General features: G+C 39.8%; 1 long non-coding RNA gene across 2 annotated transcripts in view; it reads left to right on the top strand.

Annotated features, from left to right (window-relative positions):
- Nucleotides 1-4,800, top strand: part of LOC134296579 (uncharacterized) — a 35,358-nt gene extending 30,558 nt beyond the window's left edge. For both annotated transcript variants that reach the window (XR_010003375.1, XR_010003374.1), the window contains one exon: nt 3,692-4,800. This is a non-coding gene — a long non-coding RNA (uncharacterized LOC134296579). The remainder of the gene's footprint in view (nt 1-3,691) is intronic.
- Nucleotides 4,801-16,249: the final 11,449 nt, after the last annotated feature.

The following is a 16,249-nucleotide window of genomic DNA, read 5'->3' as shown; positions in this document are numbered from 1 at the left end:
CAATAAATGTGAATTCTTCTTCATGGAAAAATAAGACATCCCCTGAAAATAAGACCTAGCACATCTTTGGGAGCAAAAATTAATATAAGACACTGTCTTATTTTCGGGGAAACAGGGTATGTTCTTGTCCAGATATATCCAAAATGCTCCTTTATTGCAGTGGATAATTTTATTCTATTAGCAACCTTTGCAGTCTAGCTGAAAAAGATAGAATAGAAATTCTTCATACTATTAATAAGAAAGGAACTCTTCAATCATACCATGTTCTCTACAAAGAGATGCATGTGATATATTTTGAAAAACTTTTCTCTGATGTGAACATCTTGCAAATGAAATAAAAGTACTTGACATCTAATCCTAGCAAAGTCGATAGTTGCAGTTGCAAATGAACAGTTGCAAAGGTTCATTCTCATGGGACTGCTCAGTGTCGGCCTACTCTATATTAGCTGTGAATAAAGAAGGGACCACTAGATACCTTGAGGCAAAATAAGATAATGATGCAGAAGGTCAGAGATCATTGTGCCTCTTAACAATAAAATTCCAGCTAGTTACCCCAAAGCATGGGAAAGTCAGAAGATCAGAGATGGTGATGAAAAATCAATTACCACTGGGAATTGTTTCTGGCCTGGCTGTGCAAACTAGTGGGCATTTTATAAATGCAAGACCTAGATGTAGGCCTTGGGTTTGCTCATAAAATGGTTGCCTTTGCTATTAGCCTCCCTCTCCCCCGATTGTAGCTATGAATATAATTAGTAATGCATATAATTTCAGCCAGAATGATGCATATTTTTAGTACATTTGGACCCAAACTGCCTCTTGCAGAGTGGTAAAATACACATACAAACATATTATATTACTTGCTAATGCAGGTGGGTCATGAGTCTGAAAATCTTCTGTCCAACAAGGATCCTATTCCCAATTTTGGAAAATGTTTCTGGTTACTTCAATGAAATCTAATGAAAATGATATAAATTCTTTAATTATAATAATTCTGTATCAACTTGTTAATACTGGAGAGGCTCATAGAGCACTTGTAAATACAGTAGAGTCTCACTTATCCAACATAAACGGGCCGGCAGAATGTTGGATAAGTGAATATGTGGGATAATAAGGAGGGATTAAGGAAAAGCCTTAACATCAAAAAACATCAAATTTGGTTATGATTTTACAAATTAAGCACCAAAACATTTGTTATACAACAAATTTGACAGAAAAAGTAATGCTATGTAGTAATTACTGTATTTATGAATTTAGTACCAAAATATCACGATGTATTGAAAACATTGACTACAAAAATGTGTTGGATAATCTAGAAGGTTGGATAAGTGAGACTCTACTGTAATCACAACTATACACATACCATGCACACATTTTGGTAGATGGAGGGAGAGAGAGATGTCAGTGACTAGATGGATTTTGAAATCTTATTCTGTCATCTAAGGATCAGTCTAGCTAAATATGAACTCATCACCAGGATACCCACTATGTGACAAATTCATTACAGCAGTTATGTATATGAAATGGATGTGGCTTGCATTTGTAGATTATATACTCAAATCGACTCAATATATATAGAAGGAAATAAATGTGTGTAAACATATTTGCCCCACTCCACAACCTCTGGATTTGGGTTAAGTATTTCTACCCCCTGTCCTAGTTTTGGTTGAAGTATAGCTTGAGAGCGCTTTTCCGATCTTATTATGAACAACATGTTGAGGTCAGAGATACGTGAATGAGTTCATTTTCATCAAGTATTCGTATGACATTTGATGTGTGTTGTAGTGGTACCATGAATACTAAAAAACTCACAAGTTATCTAGTGATTGTGAGGACAAGAAAGGAGGAAGAAATACTGATAGAAGAGCAAAGGCAAGCAATTCAAATAAGCTTTTTTAAAAAAATCTAAGTTTTTATTCTTAAATTTAGAAAAAATAAATTGCGCTCTTCCTGTGATAAAACTCACCAGCCAGTAAACAATAACCAGACATAATCAGACATCAACGAACTATAGTTTGTGGTACTATCATCAAGTAATTCTTGCCTTGATAGCCACTTATTAGATTTTCCATATGATACCAAAAACATGGACTTTGAGATGAAGCTTCATATCTGGAAAAGCTTATATAGAAGCAAAGAGTTGATAGAAAATTTAGTGTAACTCTGAGAATTATCTAGTGTAGTTTCAATTTCAGGTCACTCTGTAAACTTCACAAAGACTTGGTGATTTATAAGCTTCATATGAGTCTTGAGGCTACTCTTCTCGGTCATTTTATTTATATAGATTTTCCCCCTTCATTTTGTTGCCCTGAGACTTCTGTGGGCAGTTTGCAGCAGACTTTATAAAACAGAAATGCACCTTAGACAACAAATTAAATTCAGGTATAGTTAAATAGAAAGTATAATTTGCAATGCATACAATGACTTAATTTCAATTTGCTAATTGCAATCAGAATACAGTAGAGTCTCAACACTCGCTTATCCAACGTTCTGGATTATCCAATGCATTTTTGTAGTCAATGATTTCAATACATCATGATATTTTGGCGCTAAATTCGTAAATACAGTAATTACTACATAGCATTACTTCGTATTGAACTACTTTTTCTGTCAAATTTGTTTTATAACATGATGTTTTGGTGCTTAATTTGTAAAATCATAACCTAATTTGATGTTTAATAGGCTTTTCCTTAATCCCTCCTTATTATCCAACATATTCGCTTATCCAACATTCTGCCAGCCCGTTTATGTTGGATAAGTGAGACTCTACTGTATATCCACTGAGTCAAGGGGAACTTTGTATATCAACACCTATGAGACTCCTAGTGATACAGTAGATAATCTCCAGTTGTGACTTAAAATTGGATCTGAACATACAACTTCAATCCAAAATTGAAGTTGCTTGCTAGTAAAGTGGCAAATTTCAGTAAGGAAGTTTGCGAGGGCTGGAGAATAGGATAGAGATATTAAGATAGAGTTGTTATTTACACAGAACCAAAACACGATGGATGCATTACCTAACAAGAAGTGGAAAATAATGTACAATTAGTATAATATGCAAGTTTGTGTGTGAAAGTTTAGAAATAATTAATCAAATCCAAATAAAAACATAATTTAGTTGAGACCAAGTGATATGTGTGCCTGCTCTCAATTCTGCTATTCAGATGCTAAGTGCAGGTTGGCCAATTCAACTACATACATAATATATATTCTACATCCCCCCACCCCCAGCTCGAGGGCTCAAGGTAGCTTAGAAAAGTTAAAAATGATAAGACTAAAAGTACACAGAACCAAAAAGGTTAAAATATAATTACATTATTAATAAAATTTAAAAAACAATTAGAAGTGTGCATCTTATAGTAGAAAAAGTAGCAAATACAGATGATATAGCACATTATTAAAGGCCGGTTTCATACGAGCAAGCAGTTTCCAAGGACCCGCTGAAACAAGCAGACAAACAACCCCTTATCTTTTCCTCCCAAGAGAAGTGTGGTGATTTTACCTAGGACCACAGTTGAGAGATCTGTGCCCGGTGAGCATCTGCTAAACCAGAGCAGAGAAACAAGTTCCCCAGGTTGAAGGCAATGCAGTTAGAGGTTTATTATGATTTGGTCAAAAACAATACAAGTACAAGCAATTTGTTTCAAAAGGTATAAGCATAAACTCACAGAGAAATACATGCCATTTTATACAGTTCTGACAGCTATTTAGACTTCCTGCTCCCTCCCCTGATTGGCTGAAAAAGAGACAGATTGGATCTGCACTCAGATTGGCCAAGGACTCTCTTGACATCACAGCCTGCAGGAGGAGATTTCCATGGTGGGAGGAATGACAGCTGGTGTTTGATCAATTCAAAGAATCAATCCACTGCAGAAACACCCCCTGAGAGGGCACAGTCCATGAGAAAATAATGGTGCAGATATGCTGACAAGTCTCTGATTAACTCAGTGTTCATTTCCATGTGAGACAAAGGGCTGTGGCGCTGTGATGCCTCATGGGCCTTGTAGTCCTGTTCCTAGTACTATTGTGGCAGATGAAGACGAAAACATGGGGTTTTCGCCGGTTCAACAAGAGCCGGAGTTTCTTCACCTGCCGGATGTTGATGTTTGCCCTCAAGAATTCAGTAAAACAGGCCTTGGGCATTACTCCCCTCCGTTTCCCAGGAAGGAATTTTATTCTAGAGACAGAGGAGTTAGAGAGGCCCAACGGAGGAGTTCACGGATCGCTGCCAAACAACAAGCTGATTAGGACTGCTTCCCTTGGGAAATTCTAAGGAGTCTTGCATCTGGACAGAATTGGGTTTCGCTTCTTGTTCTCTAGGGAAAGAGATTTGTTGGCGGGAAAACAAGACCCAATATAGGTGTTTGGCGCGAGAGATTCTTTGCGGAGTCAATTGATCAGTTTCAGGAGAGAGATCGTGTGTGGACTTCGTAACCCCAGTTCCTTGCTTCCCGGATCAAGCTTTCAAGCCTTTGCCTTGCCTTGCTGTGTAACCACGGACCCTGCTCCACGTTTCATGTTTTGCCTTGTTTCCAGTCACGGACCTAGCCAAGAACCAAGTTTATTTCCAGCCTTGTTGTCAAGCTTCATTGGACTCAAAGACTCTGACATTTCCCCACACTATTGCTTGGCAAAAGTGTGTGTTTCGGTCAAGTGGATTAAAACTTTGAACTCTAATATCATTTATTGGACAATACATTTTTGGACTATATTTGACCTCATTTGAAAGGTCTGCTTCTGAACTATATTCTTCACTTGTTTTTATTGCTTTTATATATTTCCTTAATAAAGTTATTAGATAGAGATTGGCCTCCGTGTACGGTTATTGGTGCCCAGCAGCCAGGGGTCTGACAGGCGCAGGCTGGAGAGCAGCTGCAATGAATCACTGCAATGAATCACTCTGACCAGGAGGTCATGAGTTCGAGGCCCGCTCTGAGCCTATGTTTGTTTGTCTTTGTTCTATGTTAAAAGACATTGAATGTTTGCCTATATGTGTAATGTTATCCGCCCTAAGTCCCCTTGGGGTGAGAAGGGCAGAATATAAATGCTGTAAATAAAACAAAGGTGGTGATTGTAAACAATCAAGGGCTTGGCTGCTGGCATAGAGAGTTAATGCATTCATATTTGCTGAGCTCCCTCTTCTACGGGAATGGCAGACTCTCAGCCTCAAGCTGAATGAACAAACATCCTGAGCTTACCCTGGTGACAAAGAGGATTATCTATCTACACATGCACAAAGATTCTTATAGTTATCTAGCTTGGAAAATAGCTGGAGGGATCCTGCCCATCATCTCCTTTCCCAAGGGATTATGTAAATCGAGGGCACAGAGAGGTGGCTGCCTTCAAAAAAATATTTTGATACAGTCAATTGATACAGTTTATACTTTTAGGGATTGTCACAGTACATAAAAGATACAAGTTACACAGAAATCATCAAATTGATACATTTTATTAAAGGGTTAGATATAAGAGTTTGTAGAGTACAGCTGCTGCTATGTCTGTCCAAGAGCCTCTAGCACTTTGGCAACCAGTGGAACTGATGCAACAAGGGAGATGTAGTCAGCTTCAGTTAACAATCTAGCTAAAACTCAGTTTCAAGTCCTCCAACACTTCTTATGGTTCTTTGTTTTAAACTCAGGTTTTCACTGGACAAGCTTTGAGATAAATGATGCTTTCAAATCTCCTCTTTAAAAAGACACATAACCCAGCTGAGTTAAATATTCAGAATGGTTGGGTGTTTGGATTTGTATGGACAATAAAATCTGTTTGGACAGTAAAATCTGTGATCCTCAAAATATTGTTGGACTGTAGCTCCTCACTGTGGTTTAAGCTGGACAGGATTAATGAGAGTTTAAACATCTGGAGTAGCCATTCATAACCTACAACTTTAAAGACAAGGAATTGGGACAGAATAATTAAGTACAGTAGAGTCTCGCTTATCCAACCTTTGCTTATCCAACATTCTGTATTATCCAACACGGTATGCCTTTTAGTAGTCAATGTTTTTGTGGTCAATGTTTTCAATACATTGTGATATTTTGGTGCTAAATTTGTAAATACAGTAATTACTACATAGCATTACCATGTATTGAACTGCTTTTTCTGTCAATTTGTTGTAAAACGTGATGTTTTGGTGCTTAATTTGTAAAATCATAACCTAATTTGATGTTTAATAGGCTTTTCCTTAATCCCTCCTTATTATTCAGCATTTTAGCTTATCCAACATTCTGCTGGCCCGTTTATGTTGGATAAGTGAGACTCTACTGTAATTACTTAAGCCATGAGGAAAGACAGGTAAAATACATCATCATCATCATCATCCTGTGATCTGCAAAACAGATTCTAACCAATATAGCTGTGTTGGGAATTATGTGGCCTTCCAGAGGTTACTGGAGTTAAACTCCTTTGTTCTGTTTTTCAGTTTTCCTTTCCATTCTCTCTCCAGTCATGCAATTCTTGGTGTTCCTTTTAAATGTTATGTTAATATAATGTATTATGCACACTCTGCTTGAAGTGTGATGGTAGATTACATTATCTCCTTTCTCCTGATAAGGACTTCACCAGTGAGGAATGAAGGTAGACTTGTGCAATGACCCCCCCCCCAAAAAAAAAGAAATGTGGCTGCCCCATTTAACAATCAAGGCTTGCTATGGCTTTGAATATTCCATATTATATGAGAGTAACCCCATTGAATACCACAGGGCATCTGTAGGAATACTAGGTGCGTCTATACTGAAGAATTAATGCAGTTTGGCACCATTTATCTACTATGGCTCAATATTATGTGTATTGTAGTTTTATAATGTCTTTTAACCATCTCATTCTCTTCCAAAGAATGCTTCACCGAATTGCAACTCCTGTGATTCCACGGCATTCAGCCATGGTTGTTAAGATGGTTCAAACTGTATAGATGTACCTCTAATGTTTCTGTTAGGGAAACTTTCCCCAAAACAGCAAAAGCATTAAGAAACAAAGAAAACACTTAGTAGAGCATCTTAGCTCACAGCAAGTGGAAAGCAATAGTGTGACTGTTAAGAATTCTTGAGATTAAGGAAATGGGATGCAGAGCTAAATCTTTAAAGTTTCAAAAGGTTTATTAAAACCTAACAACTACATTTCTTGATAGAAAAGGGTTGGGTCTAAGCAGGGTCACAGCCAGAAAAAAAATCGGTGTGGGGTTGAAACTTTATTTTTAGTGAATCACGAAAAGTAGTTCCATAACGCAAAATAAGAAATCAGGATCCATCAATAAACTTCAGTGCACACTCAAGATAGATAAACTTCAGTGGACACTCATGGGGATCTGGTTAATCAGTTAAAATTCATGAGTAAACCAGGTTTATAAAAAAAAACCTGAAAATTTTCAGGGGGGGGGGTTGAACCCCTAACACCCCCCTCCCCTTGGCTACAGCCCTGGAAGCTTTCTCACTAGCTCCATTGTATCTAAATTCAAACAAAAGGAAAAATCTGTAAATAATGCATTTTCTCATTCAGACACAACTAGAGAGAGAGAGAGACTGAAAAGAACAGCATGAATGAAAAGGAGTGAATGACCACAAGGGTTTTTAATAAATGGAACATGCATCCTGAAGAAATTCCATTCTGACACCAACAACAACGACAACAAAAACAACAACATACTTTATTTATAGTAAAAGTAAATGTTTCCCCTGATGTTAAGTCCAGTCATGTCTGACTCTGGGGGTTGGTGCTCATCTCCATTTCTAAGCCGAAGAGCTGGCATTGTCCGTAGATATCTCCAAAGTCATGTGGCGGGCATGACTGCATGGAGCACCGTTACCTTCCCGTCAGAGCGGTACCTATTGATCTACTCACATTGGCATGTTTTCGAACTGCTAGGTTGGCAGAAGCTGGAGCTAACAGCGGCTGCTCACGCTGCTCCCGGGGTTTGAACCTGGGACCTTTCGGTCTGCAAGTTCAGCAGCTCAGTGCTTTAACACACTTCGCCACCGGGGCTCCTTGTTTATTTATATTCCCCTCTATTTCCCCCAGGGAACTCAGAATGGATTACAGAATACATATATGGCAAACATTCACTGTCATTATACAATTAAAAACAAAGACAGACAGTACATAGACAAGAGGCAAGGCTTCTCTCTTTTTTCATCTCTGACAAATGGAGGTTGTGCTCTACTTGGCCATGGGGAGGTGATGTTGTTCCATTTTTCTACACCAAGGAGCCTGTTGTTCATGGATGCCTTTCTTATCGAATTGCCAGCATGTCTTCAGGGGTGCCTTTTACCTCCCCACCAAAGTGGTACCTATTTATCTACTCACATTGCTGATTTTGAACTGCAAGGTAAGCAGAAGCTAGGCCTATCAACAGGAGCTCACCCCAACCTTCTGGTTGGCAAGATTTTCTGTAGCTGGCTATTTAACCTGCTGTGCTATCCACGGCCCCAGTTAGGATGACAGAAGAAAGGATAGAGAGTGAGAGAAAACAGACATGACAACAGGCATTCAGAAATAAGGGGGAAAGGATTTCCTCAGCCTGGCTTAATTCTATCTGCTTCTCATTGTGACTACAGCCTTGAGCGGTGTGAGGTTGAATTCCAACAGTATCTGCCTGCCCCAGCTATGGAAACTGGCAGATACAATGGCTTCAGTTAAATCAATTGCATCAATAGGATTTACCTAAGTGTTGGCTCGCCATTCAGCAGTTGATTCAGTGCACTGATTCAGTAATGTTCAATTGCAGTAACCCCAGCCGTATGGAGTATTCTGCCAAGGTCTTAAAGCTGTTTCTTCATCATCTCCTATTAGTCAACACTTCAAGTTAGAGCAAAATACAGTTACCTAGCTGTTGACCCTTACTTATGCTAATAATACCAATTTCTAGGAAGTCCTCAAAAAACACTGTTGCCCCTAAGGTGCTCTTGAGAAAGATTTGGGCTTTCTGCCAACAGGTTTATTTCTTGCCTAAATCACAGTTTTCTAAAACTGTCTTATCCTCAGTGAGCTGTGTGCTCCAGGAGCTCAGCAATTTCTTTCTCAATTGAAGAGTTTGATGGCAGTGTGTTTGTGTGCATTATAGACAAACTGCTGGCCCTACATGGGAGGCTACTCCAACCAACAATCAGGTCCTCAATCTCATCTCCACATCCTCTTGAAGAAGAAATGGATGTCACACCGGGATGCCCCCAGGGGTTCCACTTTCCCAGGGCATGTCAATTTTTATTTATATTATCGGCCCAAAGGCAGCTGCTGCCTTGGCTCTTTTGTCCTTTCTCGCACAGCCTCATCTTCAAAAGAGCCCTACTGTTCCAGAAATAAGAAACACGTATTGTGGCTCAGATTGAAAGAAGGCAGGCCATTTACTCCTGGAAAAGGCAGGGCGGACACAAGAGTAAATGTGAAAAGAGGAGTACAGGTTGAATATGCCTTATCTGAAATGCTTGGGACCAGCCGTGTTCTGGTTTTTTTTTTCTTCATGGGTTTTGGAATGAGATATCTTGGAGATGGAACCCAAGTCTAATTCATCAATGTTTTATACACATAGCCCAAAGGTTCTTTCATGTTGTTTATTCATTCAATTGCTTCTGACTCTTTGTGACTTCATGGACCAGCCCACACCAGAGCTCCCTGTTGGCCATCACCACCAGGCCTGTAGTGAGGGGGGCGGGGGTTAGGGGTTCAACCCCCCCCCCCCCCGAAATTTTTCAGATTAAAAAAAACCTGGTTTACTCATGAATTTTAACTGGTTAACCAAATCCCCATGCTAAGTCTATGAGACGTAAAATATTAAGAGTCCCTCCAGGCACTATTTCAAGCAGATATTGATAGGTCTGAACCCGGGGGGCGGGTGGGTCAGGGGTTCAACCCCTCCCTCCCCCCCCCGAAATTTTCAAAACCCCTTCCAAATTTTTTTCTGGCTATGGCCCTGATCACCACCCCCAGTTCCTTCAAGGTCAAGCCAGTCACTTCAAGGATACCATCCATCCATCTTGCATTTGGTTGGCCCCTCTTCCTTTTTCCTTCCATTTTCTTCAACATCATTGTCTTCTCCAAGCTTTCTTGTCTTCTCATTATGTGGCCAAAGTACTTCTTCTTTGCCTCTAATATCCTTCCCTCCAGTAAGCAGTCGGGCATTATTTCCTGGAGGATGGATTGGTTTGATCCTGTTGATCCAAGGTACTCTCAGGATTTTCCTCCAACACCACAGTTCAGAAGCATATATCTTCCTTAGCCTTCCTTATGGTCCAGCTCTCACATCCATAGGTCGCTATGAGGAATACGATTGCTTTAACTATGCAGACCTTCGTTGTCAGTGTGATGTCTCTACTCTTCATTATTTCATCGAGATTGGTTATTGCTCTCCTCCCAAGAAGTAAACGTCTCCTGATTTCGTGGCTGCAGTCTGCGTCTGCAGTAATCTTTACGCCTAGAAATACAAAATGTGTCACTGCCTCCACATTTCCTCCTTCTATTTGCCAATTATCAATCAATCTGGTTGGGGTAATCTTGGTTTCCTTGATGTTTTACTGCAACCCAGCTTTTGCACTTTCTTCTTTCACTGTGGTGATAAGGTTCTTCAGTGCCTCCTCGCTTTCAGCCATCATAGTGGTATCATCTGAGTATCTAAGGTTGTTAATGTTTCTTCCAGAAATTTTAACTCTAACCTTGGATTCGTCAAGCCCCGGACTTCACATGATGTGTTCTGTGTACAAGTTGAATAGGTAGGTTGAGAGGATACAGCCCTGCCATACTCCCTTCCCAATCTTGGACCAGTCTGTTGTTCCATGGTCTGCTCTTACTATTGCTACTTGGTCATTACACTTTAAATAGTTTTGTGTGTTAAACAAGTTTGGATACATTGCAAACAAGTCTGCATTCACCATCAGAAAACAAAGAGTTTATTTCGTGACAGGAGCAACTTCAGCAACTGAAAATAGCTTCTGGTGTGAGAGAACTGACTGTCTACAAGGACATTGCTCAGGGGACGCCTGGATGTTTTTGATGTTTTGCCATCCTTGTGGGAGGCTTCTCTCACATCCCAGTATGGAGTTGGAGCTGACAGAGGAAGCTCATCCGAGCTCTCTCCGGGTTGGATTTGAACTGGCAACCTTCAGGTCAGCAACTCAACCTTCAAGTCAGTAGTCTGCCGGCACAAGAGTTTAACCCATTTTCCCTATCTTAGACACCCACATTGACAATTTTGGATTTTGGATAAAGGATGCTCAACCTGTCTCAGGTCATTGAGCTGACACATAACTGGATTGGGGCATTTTAGAGTGCAGCATGTTAAACCTTTTCGCTTCCTTCTTGAATAAATCCATCTTTAAATGAGGAATTTCTCATATTGCATTTGGTGTAGTGGTGTGAGGTTTGGCGCTCAGCCAAAAAATTCTCAAGGTGACTTCTTCCCTTCTCCTATCTGCAAAAATGGGGGAAATGTTTACTCCTTGTTGTGAGGATTAGATATTGTGTTTGAGGGGATTATGTATTTAGGTGTTGATTTCATTGGCCTATATGTAATTTCGGGCCTGTTTGCTGCCAATGCTAGTGTCATTCTTATGCCAAGAAAAAATACGGCTTTTTATTAACATTTTCAGGGCCTATTTGATTTTATTCAAATCTGCATTACCCATAATTTGAACTTGTTTTAAATTTTTTGTTTTGTTTTTTTTATAAAAAAATAATTTTCATGTTTTAACTTGTCATACTTTTTAAAATCATTTTTATTGAGAAAGCTATACATGAAATAAAAAATTGAATAAAGCATACAACACCAACCAACTACAAACTACAACAACAACACACAACTGGCAAATAATAAATATAAAAGAAATAAAAAAGAAAGGAATGTAGCAAATTTATTATTTTTATTCATTGTGTCAGAAGCGAATTGAGAATACAGTTATAATGTATAGAAAAACCACAAGCAAAGTTAAAAACTTGGCATGATACTAAATTTCCTTTGACCAGAAGCTGCCATTTGGAGTGCCTCTTGGGTCGCTGTGAGAAGGCCAAGCTCAGACTGCATTGTATAAATGGTCTGTGGTTTGCTCTTCTCCACACTTGCATGTTGCAGACTCCACTTTGGAGCCCCATTTCTTAAAGTTAGCTTTGCATCTCATGTGCCAGAGAGCAGTCTGTTCAGTGCCTTCCAAATCGCCCAGTCTTCCGTGTACCCAACAAATATAACAAATCAACAAATCTAAATACAGAATAAAATGGACCTACAAAATAAAGAAAAAATATGACCTCCAGCTAATTATTCTGTGGTTATTTCGTAACTCCTACACTCTCTTTTCTGTTTATTTTTTACCAGAAGTTACACTTCATCTGTACATTTGACTCGCATTAATGAACAAAATCAAGTCATCAAATCACAATCACTCCTTGCTCTAACAAAAAAAGTCAGAGGTTTACAATCTTACAAGAATGTAACTAATATTTTCCTTAAATAAAAACTTGCAATTTTCTGCTAAATTATATAATTTTAATAGTCAAGCTTCTTCAGTAGGGACTAATGAATGTCATAAGGTTTTTTGAGCCAAGGAATCCTCAGAAGTGGTTTTGCCAGTTCCTTCCTCTGAAATATACCCTGGTGCCTCCTCTCAGGCCCCTTCCACACTGCCCTATATCCCAGGATCTGATTCCAGATTAACATTTTATCCTAGATTATTTGGCAGTACAGACTCATATAATCTAGTTTAAAGTAGATAACTTGGGATCGGATCCTGGGATATAGGGCAGTGCAGAAGGGCCTTGGGTTCCATCTACACAGTCATATACTGCAACTCAGTTTCTGAGTCCAGATTATCTGCTTTGAACTGAATTATGTGGCAGTATAGACTCATATGATCCAGTTCAAAGCAGATAATCTGGGAACAGATACTGGATTATATGCAGAGGCGGTTCAACCACCAGGCGAGGTACGCTTTTGCCTGTGGCACCATTGTCCCGGGGGCGCCATCGAGGCCCTGGGAGGATGGCGCCACCCCTGTCTCCTTCTCCTCCTTTCTGGACCTTCCCGCGGGGGGCGGGGCTGCACGGGAGGCGGGACTGCATGGGGCGGGGCTGCACAGAGGTGGGGCTGTGCAGTGCGGGGGGCGGGGCTGCATGGGGGCAGCCCGCATGGCCTGGCCGCATCCCCCGCACAGCAGAGCCTGGCCCCGCCCCCCATGCTGCGCGGCCCCGCCTCACATGCGGGGGGTGGCGCCATCCTCCTGGGGCCTTGACAGCGCCCCTGGGATGATGGCGCCACAGGCAAAAGCCTACCTCGCCTGGTGGTTGGACCGCCTCTGCGCCGGATCTCACTAATTGCTTGTCGGGTCTCGGTATCCACATGCTGGGTCTCGCTATCCACACTCTGTGGTCCAGATTTCACTATCCACGGTCCAGATCTCACTATCTGCGACTGCTCTAAATTGCTTGATTTCATTATTATTATTTTTACCCCCTTAGGTAGACATGGCATCCATCAGGGGAAAATGTTGTGATCTTATTTGCATGTGGTGGTTTTGCTGTACAACTATTTGTTTAGTTTATAGAAATGCAATTTAATCTGGCCAGATGGCAGCACTATGAATGAAGACAACACTCTGGAGAATTCAAAGCCCTTGGCTATAGAACCACATGGGTTATTTTGGGATAGTTTGCCTTTAAATGTGGTGTCCAAACATGATGCAAAAGAGGCCTTATTGGTATTCTTTTGTATTTTGGGGAGCAACATTATACTTCCAGCTCATGATTTTTAAATGCTGGCTTCCAGCCAATGTTTGCTGTGATTATTTCATTAAAGTTGATGGCCTACTTATGTCAAGTGGTTGTAGGGAGAGGAGCTCATTGAAGCTTTGTTCTCTGAATACATTTCCAAAATCCTTTGAAAATGAAGAGGTGGTATTTCCCATCATCTGTGCTTAGAGTTTTTGCTGAATATGAGGGGCTCTTCTACATGAAATGTTTTGTTAAAATATGAATTTATCTCTGTCACAGTCTCTCTCTTTTTGGATATTCAGAAATACACTTTCTGCACAGGCATACAAGCAAAAGCTGAGCTGAAACCTGAAATGTCTGTTATGATTTAGAACAGTTTCAAGCAGGAGTTTTTATATAACCTGCCTTTGGATTTTAATGTTATGTGTCACTGCATACATTTATTGAAGGAGAACAGAAAAGGGAGGGTTCTCATCATAATGTTAAAATTCTGTAAGATAGTTTAAAACAAACTTTCAATTTTTGATAAATAACATTATGTAACACATTTTTTGTTCCTGGGTTATATATGTCATTTCCTAATTGGTTCTGTCATAAAAACATGAAAAAAGTTTATTAAACTGCAAATACTTTGTTGTTGCGGGACATTTTGCTCTAGTTTGTCAATTAATATCTCATATTCTCAACCAATTCAACATAGTTTGTGGCAGCCACAAAAATGAAGCTTCTGGAGTGTAACAACTACTTTCAAAATAAGTAGTATGACATAATTAAACAGGAAATAACACTTTTAAACCAGAAATAGAAAAATGTTCAAATTTTGTTATATAGTGTAATTTGCTGTTTTTCAGAATTGTGCAGTTCTGGAATGAAATCATTGTTTATAAACACATGCACACCTTGTCCCATCCTCCTGTTCTGCAGGGGTTTGATAAAGATTCCGGTCCAGTTTCACTTTCTCTGATTTGTAGCATGTCATTAGGTATGAACGAGGAATTTTGGTTTTAAATGAATTCTGGTTTTGTTATAGAAGCCAAGGAAGAAATCTAAAATACATTGCTGGCTTACCAGTTGACTAAGAGTTTGTTTTAAACCATGATTCTGCTGTGTACATAACAAGAAGCCAGGAATTGCAGAAAGCAAAAGTGAGTATTAGGTTCTTTCTAAGGGTTTTGGGGGGGGGGGGGAGTGGGAAAAGAGAGTCAACTTCTACATGTAACATTTTGTTCAAATATAGTTATTGGTGTATCAAGACAGTTAAGGAGCCCTCAGTGGCACAATCGATTAAACCCTTGTGCCAGCAGGACTGCTGACTGAAAGGTTGGTGGTTCTAATCTGGGGAGCGAACTGAGCTTCTGTCTGTCAGCTCCAGCTTCTCATGAAGGGGCATGAGACAAGTCTCCCACAGGATGGTATACCACCCAGGCATCCCCTGGGCAATATCCTTGCAAACAGCCAATTCTCTCACACCAGAAGCAACTTGCATTTTCTCAAGTCGCTCCTGACATTAAAAAAAAAATTCAAGATAGTTTCCACTCTGAGATTGCAAATGGTGGGAGCACACAAAAATACGACCAATAACTTTAGTTGATTCCTGCTAGATGTAAATTTCTCCAACAAACAGGCTCCCTCTGCCCCTTTGATTAAATACAACTCCAAAGTATTGCAAGCCTACTACTCAGAAAAAATGGGGGGGGGGGGCATTTTCCTTGTTTTTTCTTTTCTTTTCTTTTCTTTCAAGAAAGTTGGTTTTCCAGCTTCTAGATTCCCTGGCAATCTAACAGAATATGGGTTTCATGGGAGTCGTGGCCACTCATGGACCCTATGTGTGTGAAAGGGTGTGTGTGAACTTACTCCCATTCAGTCCATAAAATACCTATGCTTAATACTTCATAGTAATAGTGTAAGCATACAGATATTCCCTGTGTGCTAGACCAGATTAGAAATGATGAGAGCTATAGGAATTGCTGGTAGTAATTGAACACAACATAGAGTTAGATGGATAAGATTGTGTTCTGTGTAATGAGCCAGTGAAAGTCAGCAGGATCACCCATGCAGGAAACTTCTTTTTAGATGCATACATGTAGGAAAGTATACATTGTAGAGCCCTTGTGAGCTGTTGTCCAAAAACTGGGCTTATGAGATAAGCAAAGTATTTTGCTGTGTTAGCTCAGCTATTTTACAGCTGGCTACATATAAGCAAGTCACAACAAAACCATGAGGTCTCTTTGAAAATCAATCAGGTTGCAGAGCTCAAAAACATTCAGCTCTTTTCTAAGCTAATGTCCATTCATTCCCCAAAAACAAGTTAAGCATCCCTTATGCTTGGTATTTAGGAATATTTACACATGCATCATGAGGTATCTTGGATATGAACTTCATCCATATTTCATATACAGTGTTCCCTCACTTATCGCTGGAGTTAGGTTCCAGGACCACCCGCAATAAGTGAAAATCCGTGAAGTAGGGATGCTATATTTATTTTAATATTTATACATTATTTTAGTAGTTATACACTATTTTAAGTCTTTATCAACCAATCTTGGGTTGACAAATCGCCTACTTCTCC

This window comes from Anolis carolinensis, chromosome 2 (genome assembly GCF_035594765.1).
Source record: "Anolis carolinensis isolate JA03-04 chromosome 2, rAnoCar3.1.pri, whole genome shotgun sequence".
Lineage (NCBI taxonomy): Eukaryota > Metazoa > Chordata > Lepidosauria > Squamata > Dactyloidae > Anolis > Anolis carolinensis.
Note: the sequence above shows the minus strand (reverse complement) of the source record. Positions and strands in the feature narration are given on the sequence as shown.